At 40.4% G+C, this 4,863-nt stretch overlaps 1 non-coding gene across 1 annotated transcript; it reads right to left on the bottom strand.

Annotated features, from left to right (window-relative positions):
* Window positions 1-1,829: 1,829 nt before the first annotated feature.
* On the bottom strand, window positions 1,830-1,957 carry LOC138079422 (small nucleolar RNA SNORA18). The gene has a single exon (XR_011144893.1). It is a non-coding gene; the product is annotated as a small nucleolar RNA SNORA18 (small nucleolar RNA).
* Window positions 1,958-4,863: the final 2,906 nt, after the last annotated feature.

Genomic DNA, 4,863 nt, shown 5'->3' on the forward strand with positions numbered 1-4,863 from the left:
CTGGTTGAAGCGCAAGCTGGAATCAAGATTGCCAGGAGAAATATCAATAACCTCAGATATGCAGATGACACCACCCTTATGGCAGAAAGTGAAGAGGAACTAAAAAGCCTCTTGATGAAAGTGAAAGAAGAGAGTGAAAAAGTTGGCTTAAAGCTCAACATTCAGAAAATGAAGATCATGGCATCTGGTCCCATCACTTCATGGCAAATAGACAGGGAAACAGTGGAAACAGTGTCAGATTTTACTTTTAGAGCTCCAAAATCACTGCAGATGGTGATTGCAGCCATGAAATTAAAAGTCACTTACTCCTTGGAAGGAAAGTTATGACCAACCTAGATAGCAAATTGAAAAGCAGAGACATTACTTTGCCAACAAAGATCTGTCTAGTCAAGGCTGTGGTTTTTCCTGGGGTCATGTATGGATGTGAGAATTGGACTGTGAAGAAAGCTGAGTGCCAAAAAATTGATGCTTTTGAACTGTGGTGTTGGAGAAGACTCCTGACAGTCCCTTGGACTGCAAGGAGATCCAACCAGTCTGTTCTAAAAGAGATCAGCCCTGGGTGTTCTTTGGAAGGAATGATGCTAAAGCTGAAACTCCAGTACTTTGGCCACCTCATGTGAAGAGTTGACTCACTGGAAAGGACTCTGATGCTGGGATGGATTGGGGTCAGGAAGAAAAGGGGATGACAGAGGAGAGATGGCTGGATGGCATCACCGATTCGATGGACGTGAGTCTGAGTGAACTCTGCGAGTTTGTGATGGACAGGGAGGCCTGTTGTGCTGCGATTCATGGGGTTGCAAAGAATTGGACACGACTGAGCAACTGAACTGAACTGAATGTTCCTCTGTGTGTGTGTGTGCATGAAAAATTGTGTGTATTTTCTTTATCCATTTACCTATTGGTAGACACACTTAGGTTGCTTCAATATCTTGGCTATCAACAATAATTGTGAATTGAACATTAGTGTGCATATATCTTCTCTAATTAGTGTTTGGGTTTTCTTTGACTGAATTCCCAACAGTGCAATTGTTTGATCATACAATAGTTCTATCTTTTAATTTTTTGAAAAACCTCTACATAGTTTTTGATAGTGGCTGCACCAATTTATATTTCCACCACCAGTGCACAAGTGTTCCCTTTTCTATACATCCTCACCAACTCTTGTTATTTCTTGACTATTTTATAGTAGCTTTCCTAAGGTGAGGTGAGGTGACATATCATTATGGTTTTGATTTGCATTTCCCTGGTAATTAGTGATGCTGAACATCTTTTTATGTACCTATTGACCTATTGTGTGTCTTCTTCAGAGAAAAGTCATTCAGGTCCTCTGCCGCTTTTTTTCCCCCCCACAGTGTAAAGGGTTTCTTTTTATTATGTATAATATAGGCAGAGTGATTTAAGTCAATAAATTTTTAAGGAATTTCCACACAACCTGATTCTTTCCACTGCCAATCACCTTCATTCCTTCAAAGTCATAATCTTCAAGATAGCCCTTTTGAAAAGAAACTCTGCTCAGCCCACAGCTGTCATGTGTATCTGCCCACAGTTGTTTTAGTTGGGCCTCTTTGATCTTCAATGGAATGCACTTCAAAATTTTCCACCTGTAAATTTGGAGATCCAATTTCCTCAAGCAGTTTACTCTAAGATCATGTTTAAGGCCAGAAAATGGATCTGCCTAGTTCATAATGGCATCCTCTAAAAGTGTATTAAGTTCAAATCACATTCATTCTTAAGTTATCACACCCTGAAACTTGACAGAAATCATTGTGATATGCCAGTACCAAAGATGAAAAAAAAAAGTTTGTTAGGTTTTCTTGATTAATTGGCAGCTTTTTCTTGTAGTTCATTCCCACAGATCTAACAGGTAGTTCTATGAGTAAAGGAAACTACATAATTACTGAGGCATTTCCAACAATGTAGGTTTTAAAGAAAAAGCCCTATTGGGGTAGACCTCAACCTTCTTCCCCTTTTTTAATCAGATGGTTTTTCACTGTCTGTAGTTATATGAGTTCTTTATGTATTTGGGGTATTCAGTTCAGTGCAGTCACTCAGTCGTGTCCAACTCTTTGTGACCCCATGAATCGCAGCATGCCAGGCCTCCTTGTCCATCACCATCTCCTGGATCACTCAAACTCACGTCCATCGATTTGGTGATGCCATCCAGGCATCTCGTCCTCTGTCATCTCCTTTTCCTCCTGCCCCCAATCCCACTCAGCATCAGAGACTGTTCCAATGAGTCAACTCTTCACATGAGGTGGCCAAAGTGCTGGAGTTTCAGCTTTAGAATCATTCCTTCCAAAGAACACCCAGGCTGATCTCCTATAGAATGGACTGGTTGGATCTCCTTGCAGTCCAAGGGACTCTCAAGAGTCTTCAACAATACCACAGTTCAAAAGTATCAATTATTCGGCACTCAGCTTTCTTCACAGTCCAACTCTCACATCCATACTTGACTACTGGAAAAACCATAGCCTTGACTAGATGAACATTTGTTGGCAAAGTAATGTCTTTGATTTTCAATTTGCTATCTAGGTTGGTCATAACTTTCCTTCCAAGGAGTAAGCATCTTTTAATTTCATGGCTGCAATCACCATCTACAGTGATTTTGAAGCCCCCGAAAGTAAAGTTTGACACTGTTTTTACTCTTTCCTATCTATTTGCCATGAAGTGATGGGACCAGATGCCATGATCTTTGTTTCTGAATGTTGAGCTTTAAGCCAACTTTTTCACTCTCCTCTTTCACTTTCATTAAGAAGCTTTTATTTCCTTTCACTTTCTGCCATAAGGATGGTGTCATCTGCATATCTGAGGTTATTGATATTTCTCCTGGCAATCTTGATTCCAGCTTGCGCTTCTTCCAACCCAGCGTTTCTCATGATGTACTCTGCATATAGTTAAATAAGCAGGGTGACAATATACAGCCTTGACGGACTCCTTTTCCTATTTGGAACCAGTCTGTTGTTCCATGTCCAGTTCTAACTATTGCTACCTGACCTTGCATATAGGTTTCTCAAGAGGCAGATCAGGTGATCTGGTATTCCCATCTCTTTCTGATTTTTCCACAGTTTATTGTGATCGATACAGTCAAAGGCTTTGGCAGTTAATAAAGCAGAAATGGATGTTTTTCTGGAACTCTCTTGCTTTTTTCATGATCCAGCGGATGCTGAGCGTTTGATGTCTGGTTCCTCTGCCTTTTCTAAAACCAGCTTGAACATCTGGAAGTTCACGGTTCATGTATTGCTGAAGCCTGGCTTGGAGAATTTTGAGCATTGCATTACTAGCATATGAGATGAGTGCAACTGTGTGGTAGTTTGAGCATTTTTTGGCATTGCCTTTCTTTGAGATTCGAATGAAAACTGACCTTTTCCAGTCCTGTGGCCACTACTGAGTTTTCCATATTGCTGGCATATTGAGTGCAGCATTGTCACAGCATCATCTTTCAGGACTGGAAATAGCTCAACTGGAATGCCATCACCTCCACTAGCTTTGTTCATAGTGATGCTTTCTAGGGCCCACTTGACTTCACATTCCAGGATGTCTGGCTCTAGATGAGTGATCATACCATCGTGATTATACGGGTCGTGAAGATCTTTTTTTTTTTTTTTTTACAGTTCTTCTGTGTATTCTTGGCACCTCTTCCTAATATCTTCTGCTTCTGTTAGGTCCATCCCATTTCTGTCCTTTATCGAGCCCATCTTTGCATGAAACGTTCCCTTGGTATCTCTCATTTTCTTGAAGAGATCTCTAGTCTTTCCCATTCTGTTGTTTTCCTCTATTTCTTTGCATTGATCACTGAGGAAGGCTTTCTCATCTCTTCTTGCTATTCTTTGGAACTCTGCATTCAGATGCTTATATCTTTCCTTTTCTCCGTTACTTTTCACTTCTCTTCTTTTCAGAGCTATTTGTAAGGCCTCCCCAGACAGCCATTTTGCTTTTTTTCATTTCTTTTCCATGGGGATGGTCTTGATTTCTGCCTCCTGTACAATGTCACGAATCTCCATCATCAGTCACTCTATCTATCATATCTAGTCACTTAAATCTATGTCTCATTTCCACTGTATAATCATAAGGGACTTGATTTAGGTAATATCTGAATGGTCTAGCGGTTTTCCCTACTTTCTTCAATTTAAGTCTGAATTTGGCAATAAGGAGCTCATGATCTGAGCCACAGTCAGCTCCTGGTCTTGTTTTTGCTGACTGTATAGAGCTTCTCCATCTTTGGCTGCAAAGAACATAATCAATCTGATTTCGGTGTTGACCATCTGATGATGTCCATGAGTAGAGTCTTCTCTTGTGTTGTTGGAAGAGGGTGTTTGCTATGACCAGTGCATTCTCTTGCCAAAATTCTATTAGCCTTTGCCCTGCACATTCCGTATTCCAAGTCCAAATTTGCCTGTTACTCCAGGTGTTTCTTGACTTCCTACTTTTGCATTCCAGTCTCCTATAATGAAAAGGACATCTTTTTAGGAGTTAGTTCTAAAAGGTCTTGTAGGTCTTCATAGAAATTTTCAACTTCAGCTTCTTCAGTGTTACTGGTTGGGGCATATATTTGGATTACTGTAATATTGAATGGTTTGCCTTGGGAATGAACAGAGATCATTCTGTCATTTTTGAGATTGCATCCAAGTACTGAGAAGACTCTACACATGGACATCAGCAGATGGTCAACACTGAAATCAGATTGATTATGTTCTTTGCAGCCAAACATGAAGAAGCTCTATACAGTCAACAAAAACAAGACCAGGAGCTGACTGTGGCTCAGATCATGAGCTCCTTATTGCCAAATTCAGACTTAAATTGAAGAAAATAGGGAAAACCGCTAGACCATTCAGGTATGACCTAAATCAAGTCCCTTATGGTTAT

The sequence above is a fragment of the Capricornis sumatraensis genome, chromosome 4, assembly GCF_032405125.1.
Source record: "Capricornis sumatraensis isolate serow.1 chromosome 4, serow.2, whole genome shotgun sequence".
Classification (NCBI taxonomy): Eukaryota; Metazoa; Chordata; class Mammalia; order Artiodactyla; family Bovidae; genus Capricornis; species Capricornis sumatraensis.